Source organism: Ambystoma mexicanum, chromosome 4p (assembly GCF_040938575.1).
Source record: "Ambystoma mexicanum isolate Mex_15411 chromosome 4p, UKY_AmexF1_1, whole genome shotgun sequence".
NCBI classification, from domain to species: Eukaryota; Metazoa; Chordata; class Amphibia; order Caudata; family Ambystomatidae; genus Ambystoma; species Ambystoma mexicanum.
Window position 1 is genome coordinate 1,041,575,111 of NC_090927.1, and position 21,517 is coordinate 1,041,596,627.

At 42.4% G+C, this 21,517-nt stretch overlaps 1 long non-coding RNA gene across 1 annotated transcript in view; it reads left to right on the forward strand.

The window, feature by feature from the left end:
* The first annotated feature begins 4,779 nt into the window (after positions 1–4,779).
* The window catches only part of LOC138453604 (uncharacterized), a 110,741-nt gene continuing 94,003 nt past the window's right edge, over positions 4,780–21,517 (forward strand). Inside the window, exons 1-2 of the long non-coding RNA XR_011260481.1 lie at positions 4,780–4,864; positions 4,951–5,031. This is a non-coding gene — a long non-coding RNA (uncharacterized lncRNA). The remainder of the gene's footprint in view (positions 4,865–4,950; positions 5,032–21,517) is intronic.

Here is a 21,517-nt window from a genome sequence, read left to right on the forward strand (position 1 = left end):
TACAAACATCAAGGTTTTTATTCCAAAACGCAAATGGCAGAGAAAGTTCAATTCAGTGGGGGTGGCTGACGCGTTTCGAGAAGCAAATTCTCTTCTTCATGAGCCAAAAATCGTATCGTTGAACTAAATGTAGAGGATGTAACTGAAATATATAAAAGAGAATAATCAGAATGGTGTAGCCATCAAGCAGGTTCAACACAGCACAGCATGTACACAAAAGCACAATTGTCTATTATTATTGCAATGTATGTCTCAATAAGTCCCAAGTTACAAGAAACACATTTGTATTGCATATTTACAGTGAGTTTCTAAGTATATCCAATGCCACTGGCAACCCATTTGAAATGGTCTGTGTAGTCAATGAAGATGAAAGTGAAACGTTACAATTCAATGGGGTAACACCAAGTGTGCAGGTTAACTAATAAGTCGACACTCACCATGACCCAGGGGTCCCTTGGTGCTTCTGCGTAAAGCCACTAGCTTAAGATGCGAAAGAGTTCAATGCTAGAAGGTGTTCAATAGAACACAGATCAAAAAGACAATCCAACAGGGGTACACCAGCATGTGGCACCTGTGTCCTACAATAAACAGTACGGATGATAGAGTGTGTGTCAGCAGACACAGAGTTTCAGCAAAGAGTCCATGAGCAAAAACTGGACTGACAGAATATTTAAGGGTCTCACCCTGGTGTGAGGGATGCTCGTCCAGGTATGCTTGAGTCCAAGGAATTTGGTTCCTAACAGGCGTCCTGTCTCGGGTTACGGTCGAGCAGTTTCACGGTAGCAATATCTGCAGGCTGTGGATAGCCCAAAATAGTATGAAAAGAAGGCCGGACACTTACAGAAACAGACTAAGTAAAAAGCTGTACAGCTTCTGTGTAGGTGGCTGTTAAGTGAACTTACTGTGGCACAGGGATAATAGCTATTTTAGGTTTCAGGGCAAATTCTACCTTCAAACTACAGGCACATCAATGGGCTCCTCTATGGCTCCAGTGTACGCCAACACATTTATGTACAAACTGGAACATCAACATGTATTGGACCACCCTGAATGGTCATGAAAGATTTTATTGTGGAAACGCTATATTGACGACATCTTCAGCATTTGGTGTGGGTCACGTGAAGAACTGGACTCCTTTTTCAACTATATGAACACCATACATGATAATATTAAATTCACAACGGAAATAGGAACACCACATCTACACTTCTTGGACGTTCTTGGACGTTAATATGGAAATCAAAGATAACCGGATCAGCACCACGATCTACCATAAACCAACCGATGCTAATAATTTGCTACATTTTACAAGCCATCATCTGAAATCCATGTTGAAAAGGTTGCCCTTTAGTCAAATTCTGAGACTTAAACGGATAATTTCTGACCCTGCATGTCTCGACACAGCGAGCATCAAATTGTTGGACAATTTTGAAGCAAGAGTGTATCCAGATACAATTCTTGAGGAAGCCAAAGAGAGATCTGAACAAATCAGCAAGGAACACCTTCTCACTCCAAGGATACAATCCAAAGAAACCCCACTACTACACATTACTAAATACTCAAGACAAAGTTTCCAAGTGGGAAGAACCATCAGAAAACACTGGAATATACTCCACAATGACCAAACACTCAAAGAGTTATTCCCGAAAGCTCCTATGATGGCCTTTAGACGTGGCAGGAACCTCAGAGACAAACTTGTGAGAGCTGAAACACCACCAAAAGATAAACAAATGGTCCTGCTAACAAAAAGAATGGGAACATTCCCCTGTTTATGCTGCTCACATTGCAACAAAGTCACTAAAGGCGAAAGCATTACTCACCCATACACGGGTAAAAACAACCTCAAACTATGTGATTATGCTACCTGTTTGTCCACTGGAGAGATCTATGTGATCAAATGCCCATGTGGCAAACTCTATGTGGGACAAACTACAAGACCTGTCAAAGACAGGCTTACTGAGCACAAATCAAATGTCAGGTGCAAAAACATGAAATCTCCCATTTCAAGACATTTCATGGAGAACAACCATACTGTGGCCCAAATTAAATTCCAGGTTTTGGAGGTGGTTAAAAAACCATATAGAGGTGGTGATTACCAAGCGATACTCTCACGAAGAGAAAAATACTGGATACATACATTGGACACATTATTACCTAGGGGTCTGAACAATGAATTCTCGCTGAAATGCTTTATTTAAATTGATCTGAGCAATTAGTCTTACCCCTCTTTACGTAATCACTGTGTAGCCCAACTGTTCACAATTCACTATTGCCATTAACATTCAGATCTTTTTCCCTAACTGTGCCAACTGGTACACACTATGTAATCATTTAACTATGGAGACAGGGACGCTCTGACCACACCCGGGCGCCCACCGGGTCCTTTCCAGAGAGAGACGACATCTGCACATACTGAATACCTTATACATCAATCATCACTAAGCATCCTTTAAACATAACCACAGACACACTGAGCAATGATAGTTGATTGCGTTTATCTTAAGTTTTGTTTCTCCGCCATAGAAATTCCTCGCTTTTTAACTTAAAATGTAATCCATCATTGACTCTGCATACAATGGTTTATCATCATGTTAAGACACATACTCACAATGTACAGTGATTCAATCGAACAAAGGCATTGTTTTATACCACCTGTTTACATTTCTGTAAATCCAAAGCCACCCAACTTCATTCTTAATGGTCTGGATCCAGTCATTATATCATACAGTGGCTCTTTGCCATCTATAATTCTATATCCACGTACCTTGACGCTATTTCTAATTCACCCCATAGGGCTTGAATATGTTCTAACATGGATGCCGTTGTATACTCTCTTCCAGTACTAACACGGCCATGTGTATTTACAGCGACAGTCCGCTTTCTGTTTCTACAGACTCCGCAGCACACAAGCAGCCTAACCTGTGCAGGAGGGTCCTCCGCTCTTCACAGAGCATCCCTCGCTTAGCAACAGTTTCCATGCACGAATACCCTCTGTCTGGATGTGCGATATGGATGGTGGATTAACGCTACGCTGGGTGCTTTTTTTCGCTACTGCACACAGCATTATCCCTGTGCCACAGTAAGTTCACTTAACAGCCGCCTACACAGAAGCTGCACAGCTTTTTACTTAGTCCGTTTCTGGAAGTGTCCAGCCTTCTTTTCATACTATTTTGGGCTATCCACAGCCTGCAGATATTGCTACCGTGAAACTGCTAGACCCTATCCTGATATAGGACGTCTGTTAGGAACTGAATTCCTTGGATTCAAGCTTAAATATTCTGTCCGTCCAATTTTTGCTCATGGACTCTTTGCTGAAACTCTGTGTCTACTGACACACACGCTATCATCCGTACTGTTTATTGTAGGACACAGGTGCCACATGCTGGTGTACCCCCATTGGATTGTCTTTTTGATCCGTGTTTTATTGAACACCTTCTACATTTGAACTCCTTCGCATCTTAAGCTAATGGCTTTGCGCAGAAGTATCATGGGACCCCTGGGTCATGGTGAGTGTCGAGTTATTAGTTAACCTGCACACTTGGTGTTACCCCATTGAATTGTAACGTTTCACTTTCATCTTCATTGACTACACAGACCATTTCATAATAGGTTGCCTGTGGCTTTGGATATAATTAGATACTCACTGTAACTATGCAATACAAATGTGTTTCTTGTAACTTGGGACTTATTGAGACGTACATTGCAATAATAATAGACAATTGTGCTTTTGTGTGCATGCTGTGCTGTGTTGAACCTGCTTGACGGCTACACCATCCTGATTATTCTTTTTTATATCTTTCATTTACATCCTCTACATTTAGTTCTATCATACGATTTTTGGCTCATGAAGAAGAGAATTTGCTTCACGAAACACGTCAGCCACCCCCACTGAATTGAACTTTCTCTGCCATTTGCGTTTTGGAATAAAAACCTTGATGTTTGTACATAAACAATGGACTGTATTGTAATAATTGGTTAAATTTGTTCTATAATTGAATGTCTTTATGCTAACTTATTTTTTAAAAAATATCTTCAAATTAATACTTATGCGTCTTGTCGATGCAATTCCAAGGTGTGCAGGGGACGGGAGGGTTCCGTCTTGGATCCTCTTTTCTCGTAATTTGTTTTGTTCACCATGCATGCTTGAGTCCGTTATTGTTTACTTATGTTTAAGTTTTCAGTTTTATACATTCTACACTTTGAAGTTATATTTAGTGATAGATATTTTCATTTGTCATTATTTACTGATTTGATTGGTCTATTGATTTTTTAATTATTTGTCTTGACATTGGGTTTTCTTTTACTATTTGTGACCTTCACACCGCCATCTATGCGATACACTTACAATTGGAATTTAAATATGTCTACCCCTGCAATCACCATGTTTTTTTTCCAATGAATTTCCCGACATTACATTTACACCTTGATACACCATTATATTCTGCGAACATTATTCATGATACTTACCATAATGTCCATTGTACGAGTGGCATTCACTTTGAATACTAACACTGCATGATCTACCCGTCACAAAATTCAGGGTAGTAGACGTTAAATACGGATAGTGCTTTGTAATTCCTGACTTCCTTAATATGTCAGAACCTTTGTTTTCATCGTTACACCTGTAAAGTTATTATTACGAGCATCACTGTCCTCAATAGAAATGCGTACTTACACGCTGTTTTTACGTACATAGTTCCCTTCACAAGATGGGCACCAATACGTGGACAGCCATCCATGCTGTGTGTGGCAGTTTCCCTGACAACCGGAGCCTGACAACCATAGCTATGCCTCGCATTTACTTAGGCACGAGAAAGCAGATGGTAAAATGCTCATGATAGGCAGATTCTACGTCGTTTAGAAGGTGAGAGATACAGACATAGACAAGGTCAATTAAGATTTCAGAACCCGAGTTTATCTTAATCAAGTAACACTTTGGTGTTTTCATAGGTCTACGTTTTCAGCTGAATTACGGCGGTCAGGCTGCACACTTATTCGCAACGAATCGCTTTTCCATGTTTGGCATTAAAGGTCAGATTGTTATCTTATTTTTGCGGGATGCATGTAAGAGCAATCACCATGCATGCTTTACACTAAACAAACAGCATTACGCTTCACTACCACGCTAGACTTAGGTGGTTTTACTTCAAAAACAATGCTGTTTTACATGATGTGAATTTACTTATAAGTGAACGCATGCAGCATGCAGCGTTAATAAACAACAATATGATAAAACACAAAGTGACGGAGCTAATAGGGTGATAATACATCACACATTAAATGTGAAAGGTAAATAGAATACTGTGGTTAAACATGTATTTAAAGAAAAATGCTTATTTCTCTTTTTTCTTTGTTTTATTGTGTTTTATCTTTATGTATGTGGGTACCCTGTTTATAACGATGTTTTTATTGACTTATGTGGTGGTATACATTTGATAATATGGATATCTGTTACACAATTTGGATGCTACTTTGATTAGATGAGGCCCTGACGAAGGACTACATAGTCTGAAATGCATTGGCCGTTCAATGAGGTTTGCTCATGAAAATGCAACATTATATTAATTTTTGAAAACTAATGAATAAATATCATTAACTGCAAATTAAACACTCTCAACTGTATGATTAAGATTTTTTCATGTTTGAAGAATCCCGACGGGACACAAGGGTGTGCGGCCCACACCGAAGGCAACATTGCTTAGGTCTCCTTCACGTGGTCTATTTTCTTTGTGCTTGAACACGGTAGCACAAGTTAGTGGGCTGCACCCCAGAAAAATATTGATGAACTGGAAATGTATGTTGGAATTGATTTAACTCAGCGGTGCCAGCTCAACTCACAGCTTTTCGCTGAGTCTATGTAGCTCACATAAATGACTTTTAGTGTAGGCGCATGACAACAAAACAGGTTGATTGATAGATTCTGGATGCCAAATGTAAAGTATGTTTTCATATGTTATCTTAGAGAACCAATAGTAAATTGGATGGCTTTTTACCGCATTTTAAAACGGTGCTGCCAAATGCACCATTTCAACACATTATTAAAAAAATGTACTCGGTTGGGGTAGAAGCTCCTTGAATCCCTCTTATTTATTTGTGCCTTCCTTGATATACCCAGTTGCTCATGCTAATTTAGGGTAATATTTTGGCCCCTCGACTGAAAGTATTGACCATCAGTGAGAAGTGACACTTACATCATTTAGAATCCTGCTGTCCAATCCAGCCCCAAATGCTACCCCTGCAGCTGGTTGGACATGGATTTATGTTCTAGGAAATGGGATGGCTTAATCACATCTGGGGCCAGATTACACAAACTTTGCACATTTGCAAGTGAAAAGTTGCACGGTATCAGCACCAGGGCAAACTTTGCCCTACTTTTTAAAAACACTGGGACATGTTAGGAATCTATTGCACTGTGACAAGTGCAGTGTGGCATGGTATAAGCACCAGGGCTAACATTCCCCTCAGTCAAAAGAGATACATGTTCACTGCATTTTTGTAATAAGGCAAAGTTTGCCCTGGTGCTATTAAGAATTTTATTAGCACTATGGCAAACTTTGCTCTGGTGAAAAAATGCATCTAAAATGTATCTTTTTTGTGGTATGGCAATTTTTGACCTGGTGCTTAAACCATGTCAAACTACACTTGTCTTGGAGAATTAATGTCCTTATGTTTCCCAGTGTTTTTTTAGAAATAGGACAAACTTTGGCCTAGTGCTAAAACCATGCAACGTTGCACTTGTACCGGTGCAAAGTTTCTGTAATCTGGCCCCGGATGAGCTATGAAAACGAACAGCAAATGCCCCAGGGCCCAGCGGCACCCAAATATGGCAGTTGATATAGTGACAGAAATACCGGCCTTCTACAGTTCCATGTGAACACAGCTTTATAATGTAGATCTTTCGCTGTCAGGTAGGCTGCACGTGATCGTTTTGTTGTCAGCCACCTTTTTCAGGTCATTGTTTCCCTCCTACTCGTGGTTCTTCCCTGTTGTTTTTATTTGTGGCCCTTCGTCCGTTTCCGCTTAGCTCAATATGTGCCTACAACATTTTTACAGCCGATCTTATTGCAAAAGATGTTATTCAAAAGACGTGTCCACGTGTTACCCACGTTCCGGGAGGATAGCTCAGCAGCAAGGCGACACAAGCAACATAGGTTCGAACCCTGGGTCCTCGCATAGAAACCTCTGCGTATTTTAAGTGCGTTGTAAATACGCAACTAAGACCAAAAAAAACAATTGCGCAGCTAAAAAAATACTGTAACAGCGCGTAACAGCGCCTCGATGCCTGTGAGCTGTGTGAGCGCTAAAATTCTGCTCCTGGTTGTGGAATTAGCTTCGAGCATCATCTAATTCTGTGAGAGATGTGAGGCCGGGCAGGATTATTCGAAGGAACTGAAGGGGAGTCGAAGTGGAGGAAAAGAAGGGGACCGGGCATCTAGAATATGTCTTCAAACCAATCCCACTGGAAGCGTATTTCATTAAAGCACTTGACAATCCTAGCAAAAAGCAGTATAAAAAAAAAAAAAAGAAGCGGTTGTTTTCTGCTGCTACCACATTGCTCACAAAAGCCGGAGATCGCACTTTGCTTTTATGAGATCGCGGCTGCGAACCCATTTTCACAATGAATTGAGTCCTCGCTCTATGGGACACTGTGTCACCGTGTAATCAATACCGCCGCGAGATCAATCTGCCAAGGCTAGCATGGGAGGGCCGCAGCACCAGGTAGAAAATATGAGGTCTCCCCGAAGAACCTTTAAAGAACTAATCAGAAAAAAGCGCTCCCCTAGGAAGAAAATCACACCTAAGTACCTGCCAGACTGGCACAGACAATCTAGTCAGTCTCCCCACTTCCATGACCCAATTGCACGTAGGCTCGCTTTCAGAACACGCCTGCTGCAAAACAGACTCCGTTCCGACCACATACTACGGGGCACCATTGCGTATAGTGTGACCGACCTAAAACGCGCGCGCGCAGCATGTGGAGCCCTTAAGGTGATCTGTTCTTCAGTGCAGTTGCTTCAATACTTTCCAGTGCAAATGCTAATGCGTGGATACGTGCACGTGGCAGTCAAAGCGTTAAACAAAAGGCAGCCGTGAAGGCACTATATTCTGCCCAATGTATTGCCCCTCAACAGGATCTATCAATACATTTCTGTGGAGTAATACGTGTGGCGTTTTGAAGCCCAACTTTGAGTCGGACTGCCCACAAGCATACATGCAGAAAAGTGTTTAAAACAAACATCACAAGGAACGGGATGAGCCTGGGGGCCCAATTCATGGAATTTTTTGCACGGTTCAAAGTGACTTTGCACTGATGAAAAGTGACTTTGCACTACCAGCACAAACCCCGATTCATGGAACTGTGAGAAGCGTATGTGTGCAGTGCAAAGTCAGTTTTGCAGTACAACACGACGTTTCACTGACTTTGCACGGCAAAAATACACTTTGCACAGTTTCATGATTCGGGGTTTGTGTCGTGGTGCAAAGATACTTTTCAGCAGTGCAAAGTCCCCCTGAACGGAGCAAAAAATGCCATGAATCGGGCCCTTAGTAACTGCAAGGGCATTCCTGGATGCCGGCTCCAGGCCTGCCAGTGCCCCGTGCAAGAGAATAAAGTGTGCCCCAACTCCCAACCCCCGCCCCTCCAACATTCTGACAGCACCCAACACTAAAGTTTAAGAAACAGCGATGGGCACAAGAATGTAGATAATGTTAATCGCCCCCAGAATATATCTGGCAAGGGTAAAAGAAACGCACTGACTAGATAATCTCTCTGAGGGCGACCATTCCGAGGCTCAGTCAGATATGAAGAAATCGTAGGATGGAGGCGGCATACAATGCGCAGAGCGCAAACTTGCGTGACTGGCCATCAGTGGAGGGGAAAATGCGGAATACCTTTCCAAGCAGATCATTGCTGTAAAAGGAAGGCTTGAAGAGGCTCACACACTCGCCCATGCTCAAGGGAGGCGCCCGTGGATTGGCAAATAGAAACGTGATGGGACCTTTACAAACGCCCAATAGCCGGACATAAGAACTGAGCCAGTTGCTGCTCCTGTAAAGTGTGTTTAAAGGCGCACCAGGCGCAGCATGATTCTTTAGCAGGCGCTGGTCCAGGCTGATACTTAAGTTTACATGACACTGAGCTGCAGCCTCCAGCTCAGTGTCACGTATACTGGAGGCAAGGTGCCCTTTATTTGCTGCGCCGGGGAGGGGGGGTTTGCCCTCGTGTGGCCGCACCCACTGAACACACCTTGAGCTGGTGCCGGTTCCCACTGGGTAAAATGAGTCCCCTCCGCTGAGGAAAAGTTCCTTTCATAAGAGTGGGATGAATTTACTTCAGAGTTGTGGGCAGCCTGGTGACGTTTGCTGCATGAGGCCTGCACACAAACGAGAAGAAAACCGGCAGAGCCTTAAATAAACAGAGATGCGGGCATATGGCCATGTTTTTTTAGTTTTGGATATTAGCTGGTGTCGTCAACACTGGTGATTAGCAGGAACTATTGAAATGAAAAATAAAGATAGGAGAGAGATGGCAAGTGAGGAGGGACATGTAGAGAGTGGGTGTTGTTTGGTCCACCCATTGACCACCAATTCCTTGTTAGTCCCAAATTACAAATTCTGCAACTGTTTGCCCCCACCACCCAAAACACACAGCACTTGGGGCTGCTTGAGTGAGCTGAGTGCTATTCATGGAATACTAACATTATTTCTAAGCAGACTTCTGAAAGGTAATGGCTAAATTACAACTTTAAAGCAGCTCCCAGTGTTGGAAAAAAAATGCCCTAACACAAGTGTGCCTTTATCAATTGGTGTGTCATTGGATCTGTTACTTGCACTGCATGCCTGCTAAACAAAGGCATTGGCAAAGTCAATACTTGTCACTGTTGAATAGGCAGTGGCATAATATATTCATGTACTAACAGCTCGTCACAGCTGTTCTCATCTAATGGCCAAGTAATACCATTCTGTCATGGCCTGAACCCTACACAAAAGCTGAAACCTTTGGCTTTGCCAATGCGTGCTTCTTAAAATACTTTTGCCAAGCGTTTCCCTGCTTTGGACCCCGCTGCTTAATTTCTGGCTGCCTGCCTTGTACTGGAGGGATACTTGGACACACACTGAACACCTGCCTGAGTTTACCAATATGACTTTGTAGGATTGCTCTCCTCCCTAAAGGCAACCCAGGCGCCTCAATCACCTGGGAGGGTGATGGTTATTCAAATTGTTGAGGCCAACAACAGATCCTTTCAGTGGATAGCGGGATGAACAATTGGAAAAAGGATGCAAAACATACAGATAACAGACTGTGGGTCAGCGCGGGCTAGTGGCTTTAAATATATGTCTGAATGTCTAAAATGTGATGTTTTCTGCACAGCCTACATTTCAACCAGGTGAGGGGTGGCCCTGAATTATGAAAACATTTGGAATAGGTGAGTGGCGTTTGGCTTTACTCGAGTGTTTGCTCTCTGTGTCATTTGGACAGGACTAGAGTCAGATTTTCTGTTCTCTCACAGGCTAAGGCAAATGTTTTATTTCCATCATGATCTCCCAAACACACATAATTCTCAACTTCACAAAACATGCCAAAATCTACGCCGGAATTATTTTTTTTGTTAAGAGGCATTGCATTTCGTGCCAGTGGAATTCTTACAGTAAACCTCTTGCACACCTTCGCCAATGCCCTCTCTTGCTTGTCAGTCAAATGCCTCTATGGGACCTTAGTTCATGCCACTGCTCTCTTTTGCCAGAGAATGGGTAATTGCCACTTTATGTATTTATTTATTTACTTACTTACTGGACATTTGTATGGCACCTATACACAAGTGTTTCCAGGCGTCACAAGACAAGATGGGGGAGGCGTGAGAGGTGGGGGAACGGGGTTTCGCCGGCATGGGAACCACAAAAGTAGAACAACCAAAATGGTTATATTGGCCTTGTTACAATCCTACCGTGCAAGTGCTTGACAAGGTGGAAAGTGCGGGGGGGAGTAGAGGACGAAGTGCAGGAAAGGTGTGCCCCAGAGGTGGGGTGGGCAAGTGCTAGGTCGGCCAAGGCTGCAAGTGCAAAGGGAAGAGGGGGAAGTGGGGATGAGTGTAGTGGACAGCGATAACCAGGTCTGGCTCGTCCAGGTAAAGGGGCCCAAAGGCAAGTGCTGGCAAGGGATGATGTGGGATCTGGTAGGGGGTGGTCTGGCCCCTGTATGACACTGAAGGGACCAGGCCCCAGTCGCAGCAGCAGCTTTGGAAGGGAACCATGATATTGGCTAAATTATGTTCGGTGTCCTGACCCACGTTTGGACTATTAAGCTGCAACATTTGGTGCTGTGGGCTTAGAAAATCCAAGGTGGCGGAAAAGCCCGCAGTTGCGCCAGAATCCGGGAAAACCGCACAGTTTGTGTGCACACCAAAATGGTTGCCTAACCTGCCACCCAACAGTGCAAGCATGATGGGCCAGGAGTGCCATGAGTGAAATGTGTGCCAAAGGAAAAACAGCAGTGCCGGTTGGCTAAAAAAGCACTTTAAAATCACCTTTGCTTCCCTGAATGCAAGCACAAAATGCCTATTTCAAACATTGCAGGATATTCAAAAATCTTACTGAACACCAGCAGACATCTGGCAGAATGAAGTTTTGTGTGCATACAAAATCTGGAAAGATGAAGAGCCCATAACAATGCTTATAACAAAACTGGCTGAGCTGTGGATGTCAGCAGCTTAACTGAAATTGGATTTAAAACCACTAAAATCGAAATGTTTAAATTAAATGAGTGACCTACTTTTGAGTGTCACATAGTTTGCAACTGTTAAATGTCATAATTTTGAACTTAGAATCAGCATTCTAGCTGCATGTGTAAAAATTGTGAGTTTGATTTGAATGAAGAAAAACTGGGAACAAAAGTGACATTTAGCTGAAGCCTGGCTTAATGAAACTGGATTCTGCCTGACAACTACCCCCGACATGAGAGGGAATTCAGCAGCTGGGTTCCCCGGCATGGCTGCATCCTGCTGCCCCTGCCAAAAGGAGATGACACCTCTCTGATTGAATTAGGGGAGTGGTACCTGCAGACTGCAGGAAATTGAACAAAGCCCTGTCCTGGACTCAGGCAAATGTTATATTGGGGGGGGGGGGTCGTAAAATGGCTTCCTCTTGGGAGAAACTGGGAGGGGCACTGCATCTGTGAGCAAGCTGAGCTTGGGGGAAGTGGATAAACCAGAAATTCCACCATGTGCTTTGGAAAACCACACCCCTTTGGGGCCAGAGCATAATTTTAAAAAGATGGATAATTCATAGTGCGGACTTGTAAAAATTATATAAATAACATCATCATTCTTGTGATTTTTCTGTGCAACTTTTAAGAGGTGTTAGGACCCTGTGGTATGTTCTTGGGGATAGTAGTGGAAAAAAAGGTTGTTTCTCCAAATGTATGCATGTAAAAAATCTGACACTTTATCATCTGAAACCCATATCCCTGGTGCACATTTGTGTAAAATCTGGAAAGGTTTAGAGGTCGTGATCTGGATGAAAAGGGCAGAATTCTGTCATAAGTGGACACAACATCTTACAAAGACAGGGATCGGATGGTTTGGTGCAACAGAAAATATGTTAACTGGACGTATAATATTAGAAAAATGGTACATAGATAAATATGTATTTGGATCAGAAATAGATTTGTGTGCAATTTGACAAGGAGAGGATCCTCTGACCATAAACCTACCTCATCACTCTGACTCACAACCCAGTTCCCCCAATCAAGGAAGAGAGGAGGAACTGGCCAATGATAAGTTCAGAGGGTTGGGCATGCAGAATTAGCCGACCCACCCACTTTCTAAACACATAAAAAGAGCCACTGGAAGCCAAATACGACTTTTCTTTTTCACTTTCTGCGGAGCATTTTGACTTCAGACTTCACATCCAGAGATCCAGACTTCAAATCCATCAATCTCCAGAGACAAGAAATTAACTCCAGAATTTGTAGCAGAGAGGCCTGAATCCACAAGCTGAATCCTTTTTCAGCAGGCCTCCAAATCATTTGCAAACTATTCAACAGCCGGGTGAGCTGTTTGAATTTTTGCCAAGAACTTTCGTCAGAACCAGAGACCAGACCGCCGTGCAGTGCCGAGAACTTTTGTCAGAACCAGAGATTCAGACCGCTGTGCAGTGCAGCTAGCAGAGCTGACCCAGAAGGTAGAATTATCCAGTGAGCAGAACCAGGCTGAGACCATCCGTGGCGAGGGAACCGCAGTCCAATCCTGACCCGATCCGTGGCGAAGTCGCATTCCTGTCCAAAATATAGTGTGAGTACCGCCAGAACTGTGCAAAACCCAACCTCTTAGTTTAAAATAATCTGATCCAAACTATTTTAACCTATTTAGAACTGCCTCCTAGAATCGTGTCATTCTGTCATCTTTAAACCTGAAAACTGTCATCTGTCATTCTGAGCTTTAAAATTTCAAATCCGAAAAACTACCTTTACTAAATTGGCCGTATCTCCGGAACCGTTTTATTTTGAAGCTGAGATTCTAAACTTTCCAACAAGCTCTAAACCGACTTGCTACTCCTCATACTCCCTCCGTAATTGCGCTCGACGCACGCGACTAAATTTGCAGCGATTTGACATTTTGCTTAATTACAGCCACGTCTAAAAAGATTTGTCCTTGCTTTCCTTTGCTGAAATTCGTTTGCAAACTGACAATCATTCATAGAGCATTGCTAAAGTGATTCTGAACTAATACAAAGTAGCTGTCACCCACCCTGAACCTCTAGAGGGAATTAAAATCATTTTAGCATATTTTTCACTTCTTTGCATACCACATCAAAGTATATTGCCTGTGTTTCAAACTCCTACCTGTTTTCCTCTAAGCTAGCTAGGGGAGAACTGAATTATATTTGATTGCATTCCTGAGAACTGTGTGCTTTCCTTCCATCTCTTTACCTTGCATAAAGGGGGGGGGTGAATTGTCAAAGAAAAGTGATTACATTGTCTTTTGTTGAAGTCATATCAAGTTTATTTTCTGTACTGCATTTTCATCCATCATTGCATTGTCCTTGAAGCCATAAAAGCATTCTCAGCTACTTTATCCTCTCTATATCACTTCTAAGCCATCAAAAAGAGTGTACCACCGTAACATTATCCATTGTTGATCACTATCATCCTCACAAGTGTGCTATCAATATTAATTTACTATAAAAGTGTGATAGATATATATTGTTTAATTTTCAAATAAACCTTTTAAATTTGCAAAACAAACCTACTTCTTGGCTCAGCGGGTTAAGGGGGATTCTGAGAGAGGGGTGTTATATAAGGGTTGTCATCCAGAGTAAACAAACTGGACATAAAAATACATCAATAAGGGCTTCCATCAGCATCCCAGACTAGGCATTGACTTAGCTGTAGTGTTGAATTGAAGTCGCTTACAATTATACAGACATATCCTAGAGGAGACCAGTCCCAGGTCAAGATATGCTCAGTTTCCCAGCATGGGGAAATCCACTCCCATCGCGCCTCTGAAAGTACTAAAGCGTTATCAGGTCACACGGATCATGTCAATACCCCCAGAGGATCCGCCAACCAAGTGGCGTAATCCTTACCTAACTACCACTCGAAAGAACAAGGGCTCATGTGGGAGTCTGGGCATCAAGAAGGAGACACGGTCCCACTATTCTCTCCTGGACATTTCCAGAGACATGTGGCCACCCACCTAATCTAGTGGGGGGCTCATGGAAAGGCAGCCTGGACTGAAAGTCTGATGAGAGCATTAGTGAAACAGACTTGTGCCGGGAAAGGCCTGAAGTGCGCTATCTGCTTGTGGAAGGGTGTAAGTGCATCGTTCCTTGACAGGTAAGCACCGGCAGTTAGCCTGTTCCTTAGTGCGCCCCTGCAAGACAGGATAACCTAACCCTGAGACACAATCTTCACCACTAGCGACTGTAGCAGGACCAGTCATCAGGCTGCAGTGGGGCAGGAACCCATCAATCACAGAAGACTCCACCAGGTGCCCTCCTTCAAACTAGAGGCGCAATAGCCATTGGCTGAGGAGACAACCATAAAGGATAACAACTGGAAGATGAAAGATCAATAAGTGGCAAAAAGGAGCTCTGAAATTAATGTAAGTTGACATGAAACGATCAACAAAAGCTGAAATGTATCTGTTGTTGCCTCATCATTATTCTTTATTGATTTTAACTTAATAAATACACTCATAACAATGTACCCATCCCCTTAAGAGTAACAATATGAAAAGAACATGTACATAACCAGGTTTAAAAGCATGTTAAATAAAAGTTGAATAGGAACTAAGAATCAACGCAGTAATCGTTGTGACCAGTTTCTGGGGAAGAGACATGGGTACAATGCTTGAGAAAGATGCTTACCCACCTGCCCGCAATGAGGGCTTGCGTACCTATCCCAGAGAAAGGAACTGACCTGGTTCTTCTTCACACCGGTGACTGACGGTCTCATGCTAGGCATTGCATCCTAATTGGATGGATGTGTTTTTTAACCATGAGGTACAACACGTGTGCATATGTTTAAACAATTTGAGCGCTTAGAATCAACTCAGTGTTAAATTAGGATTGGCACTACATGTATATTGCTATAGGAGAAGGGTTGCAGGTCATGCCAACCCTATTATCCATGAAACCCCGACGACCCCGTGTGTTATGTTCCCAATGCAGATGTGATTTTGATGTGTGTTTAAAATACTCAGTGCCTCCACCTGTCCTGATGGCAGACTAAGACCCGACAGGAGATATACAGCACTCTGGGTAACCCCCCTCAATTAAAAAAAACACACATGTTCATGCATATAATAAAGGAAACATCAAGTCATTAATACACACCCCCTCGAGTGAGTTCAGGCATCTGTTTATGTCCTACATACTAGCAAGGCACTTGCCTAATGAAGTTCAAATTAGAGCTGTTTTCTTCTCTAGGATTATTATAACTCTACCCCAGGAGTGTGCAACCTGCAGTTCTCCAGATGTTTTGGACCACAACTCCCATGATCATTTACTATTGATTAGGCTACCTGGGGATCATGGGAGTTCTAGTCCAAAACATCTGGGAGTCAAAGGTTGCAGACCCCTGCTCTACCCTATATACATCTTCAATTCCCTCATGAAACTCTACTGTTACATGGATCTCATTGAGGAGATAGGACAGCCTATTCCTTTGTTTTGCATTTCTCCTATCCGGATACCTTTCAGGAGATCTGTCACAAGCAGCATACCACATTATTGATTATTGGGGACTGTTTGGAGGGTTAGGGTAACCTCTGTGGGAAATTATCATATGGAGACTTTTCTCCAGCGGCGCCTCTTTTGGGTGGCATCACATGATTAACCAAATCCAGGCTTTTGGGTTTCAGGCCTGGCATATTGAGGGGACCCCACCCTGCACTACCGAGGAGGGGGCTCTAGGCTACAATTAAGCAGAGGATCATCTGTCAAATGGTCCTCTGTAACAAACTGGTCTTCATGCAACATTGGTAAGGAACAAGAAGCGTTTTTTTCTATTGGAGAGAACCAGGGTTGCAACGACCATTTCAGTCATCTACTCCCCGCGAAATTTGGGATTAAATTGACTTGACGTATCAGACCTAGAGAGCCCTGGCAGGGCACAGGAAAAGAAAGGGACTATAAACATCCCTGCGACTGCACAGTTACCAAAGGCCTGGCAATTACTAATGTAAATCATTTCATTGTTAGTAACTACATGTGCATGCATACATGTTTAGGCAATTGAAATCGCAATGAGGTGTTAGTACTTACATGCCAGAGGATTAATTTGAAGGGTAGGGAGGACAAGAGACAGCTCATTCGCACAGCAGCCCTTAAGTGTGTGGTTTCAGACGTGAGGAAGAGAGTTAAATGCTTCTAACATTGAAGCTGAACCTGAATAGCCTCATTGGAATGTGTAAAGAAGTTAAATGCCCCATACAAGTAATGTTGCCCCTCCCCACAGTCTCTGAAGTTAGCCATGCTCCAAACATTTGAAGGGTTATCCCCTCCTGAAATTGTAGTATGGGTGCACCCTTGGAGAGAATACATATTTAAACTCCCAGTTCTCTCAACCACACTAGCTTCTGGAACATAATGCGGCTGCGCAGCTACCTACATCTGCACCAGACAAACCGCAGTCCACTGCTGTGGCTTGAAGAGTGATGTAACTGTTATTCATCTGGGGTAATGGGAAGCAGGAAACAGGGTTTGCCTAAAATCAACAGCCCACCTTTGCTATCCTTTTCTGTAACAGACCCCCAACGGCAAAGTGTAAAATAAAAATGCATAGATCACACAAATACATTTCAGTGGCCCCCACAGAATTGTTGCGAAGAAATACTTTAAGGATACACTTTTTTTTCTGCAGTAAATATATGCTTCCAAGAAATTCTTTGAAATTCCACTCACACATGGAAACAGATACACGCACAAGTGCACGCGCAAACACACAAACACACACACACAGAAGTACATGTTGGTGAGCATTCTACTATTGTCTGCAGTGCCTGCACCAAATGTCAGTTAGTGTTGCATGTCTGAGGTGAATTTAAAGACCCTAAACCGAAGTCCCGTTCACATGAATAACAAGATTTTAAACACTGAAACAAAAACAGCCTGGCATTTGTTTTTTTTTGTTTTTCAAGTAAAGTTAAAGAGCCATGTGGAAAGAGGCCTACCTCTCATTACCAATGGACAAGCAGCATTTTAATTTACAAAAGAAGGAGGAATCAAAGATCCCTGTCACATGGAAATCAGGATATTTAAACATTGAAAACAAAAATGCCCTGCACTGGTGTGCAAATCAAACGGTTTTAAAAGTGAAAAATAATATCACTCTACACAGGAAAATGTCAGAGAAACAAAACATGATGTGTGGGTTGACCAAAAGCAATGTATTTTATGTTTCACCCACAAAACTCCAGTGAGATTTGAAGAGCCACTTTGTCTTCATGGAAAATGTCAGCCCAAGGCAGACCCTTTTGCAGTGAGATTTGAAGAGCCACTTTGTCTTCATGGAAAATGTCAGCCCAAGGCAGACCGTTTTGCTGGTTGTGGGCAAAACTTCACAAAGGAAAACTCCCACTTTCAGCCTGGATGTCACATGTCACATCTCCCATCTAAAGACCATCCGCAATAAAAATGTCCTGCTCAAGGCATCGCATTTTGTGTTCTCCAGACCTGCTAGCTCTGAAAGCAGGGACTTCAAGAAAAGTCACCCTCGGCTGGAGCACGGCTAATACATGTGAAAATGTGGTCACCCACATCAAAGAGCAAGCTTCCAACACAAAGGAGACTGATAAAGGCACAGGCTGACCCAGGGAAAACAAATGGCCGGAAGGCAGGAGGCAGAACCATTGTTCCAAATGAAGATGCACAATTTATTTAAAAAGACTATTATCATTTAGGACTTTTTCTCAGCCATCATAAGGCAGATGGATTTCCGCTATGTACCATTTGTTTGTGTAATTTACAGGCAAATTTGGGGATATAAAATTCATCTTCCTGTGACTCTGCGAACCGTATTGGACAGTTAAACTAGGTTTCTTGCTGATCTGAACATGTTCCAAATGGGAGAATTGGTGAGCGGGTGGAAAATGAAATTATGGCTATGCTGAATAATCTATATATATATAACTGTTGTGCTTTTTATGGAAATGGCAGAAAAGTGCCAAATGGCCGTGCTACAAAATACAGATTTGATGGTCGGATTATCTAATTCCCCATGATTAGTCGGAAATAGAAAATATGTTTAGTCTGGCAGTTACTAATAATGTTTTTGCCAAAAAGTGGAAAGGAGAACAAAGGATGATGGCAAATGGGAATTGCCATGTGTTGCTCTAAACCCCTAAACCAATCCTAACTTGGAGGCTGGTTTTGGGCGGAGAGAGATGGGTAACTGTCCAATCCTAGTTGCAGGGATTATTGCAGAGTACTTCCGCAAGATTGTAAAATGGGTGGTGTCATCGCTGCTAAATAAGGCGGACTGCACTAGGACAGGAGACAGAAAAGGGAGAAAGACAGGAGGACAGAGACATGAGACAGACCACCAGGAAGGCTGCTGAAACTTACCATCTGACAGCTGTAAGGAGACACAAGAGGAGATTACTGAGAGTGCATCTGGGCGGAGCTATCTATTTCTAGGAAGGCCTCAAAGCTGACTGGGTCGTGTGGTGGAAAACGGGAGACCATCTTTCAGAGTGGAGTGACCAGACCCCTTCCCTATCTTTCCAGAGTGTCCTGAGATGCAGCTGGCTTTCCTGAACCTTAAACAGAGGCTTGCTATTTAAGTAGAACTGAGCTCTGGAAAACCAAAATGTAGGGGAGTCTGTTTGCCTTGAATTCCTTCTCTTTATAGGGGATAGGGAGAAAAACTGTGTAGATCCTGAGCCTACGTAACCAAAAATATTAATGTACTTAATTACCGATTTGGCAGAACACTACGGGGTGAATTCTGTTAAAATTTGAAATTAACAAAGCTCACCTCCCAGTGTGTGCTGAAAACTATAGCCTATACATTAATTGGGTAACCCTTGTTGTCCAGCTGACCCCAACTTCTCAAGGAAGATGGGTGTCTTAGTTCTTTACATAGTCAAAACATTTTATACAGCTTCCCCAACACAGGCCTTTCAGTAAGGGGGTCTGAAATCAAAAATTCCCCAAAGCATTCCAATTGTTCTGTCTGACTTCCCAACCTAGACCAAAGCAAGGGGGGGTCTGAAAAACAAAGCAATACATCACACTGTGTTTATATTAAACCAAAAGTGTAGGCAAAATTATAATTGTCATGTGTATTTTTACCAATCTTGAATTCCTACTGCTACCAATTTAAGCCTGCAGGAAAATCAAAATCACACAACATTACATAAGTGCCTTTGTATTAATCAGTGTGATTATTTAATGAAGTGAGATTTGCAAAAAGTAAGAACTGTGTCTGTGCACTTTTTATCTCACTTTTGCGATGTACTTATGCTGAGAGAAGTTGATTGTGTTGTCCCATGGATAAAATGGTGTTTTTGATATTTCCGTACTCATTTCTATTACATTTAATTTAAATAAATACCAATATATTTCCCGTACACCGGACTGTTTCTTGGCTCATTGTTAGCTAAGGGGAGAGCGATCAAGGGGCATGATATGTGTCTGAGATAGGGCTAAAAAAAAGAATGTGTTAAACAGTTTGTTGCATAACCACTTAAGTGGGGAGGGAAGGAACTCCCCATGTTGAGGGTGCCTTCTCAATAAACTGTTAAAATTAGGGGTCGTCCAAGATTTAGCTTCTTATTCCAGACCCATGACAAGTACATTGCAACATTCGATTCATTTTGATGCAATTGCATTAAGGTGGAGGGGAAGTCATCTTTGTTTTGTTAAAGTGCCACTAGGACTTGACTCCTGAGTTCCAGGGAGGTGTATAGGTAGAAAATTAAGAGTGTGTAAGAATGTTTTTGAGTGAGGAAATCAAGCAGGAACAGGGTGATTTTGCCCCTGAATAAAGAAAGTTGTATTAAAGTGCAAAAATCCAATTGTGAAAATGACTGCTGTACAAATTGGGGAAGCCAGGGAGCATTTCCTAACTAAATTATTTCTCAAAGAAGAATGGGTTGAGGATGATGCAGGAAACTGGCAAACCAGAATTGTGCAGGAGGTTACCTCAGGTAAGCAATGATATTTGGTTTGAAGGCGGGATATTGCACAATGCACTTGAGGCATTTTACATGACCACAACTCCTCATAATGAACAGATACAAATGGCTCAGCTAATTCTTCAGTTATATTTTCATTTGCTGTTGGTAGAAGAGCATTTGCAAAATAGCAAGGCTAATAGGATGAATCAGGATGGAGACGTGTCACAGGCTCAGGCTCTTGTTCAACAACTCAAAGCTGATTTAAAAGCCAAGAGGCAAGAGATTGCAGAGCGTGAAACAAAGTTTTTTGCACTGAAAAATACACAAAAATAATGTATAGAAAATCTCAGAGCATTGCAACACAACACAACTCTCATTGCTACACTGCAACACAAGCTAAATGAAAAGTCTGCTGATAATAGAGTCTTTTCTGGAGGACATTATCACATTCCAATCAGAAATCAAGCAATTAAAAACTGAGAATAGTCCATTTATTATCAAAGGGGTTGATTCGCAAAATGACTTTGATCAGATACATCAGCAGGTGAGTACTCTGAAACAAAAGAGGATGCAGCTGGCTCAGGAAAAAGACCTCTTGAATCAGGATAACAGCACCCTATCACAGAGGATAAATTAGTTGGAAATGGTGGTAGAAAAGGAACAGTCAGGTTCTCAGAAACTGACCAGAATTAGAGAAGAAAGGAATGGGCTTGTAGAGCGAGTGAGGCAAATAGAATCTGAACTATTAAAGGCAGCAAAATGTGGGGATGAACAAGAGAAAGAGATTCATCTCCTGAAGGAAAAATGTCTTGAATATGCACGCAGCATACCAGGCTCATAGAGCAAATATTATCCTCTTCAGCAGGAGGTGCAGCAAACAAAGGATCAGTGGTAGT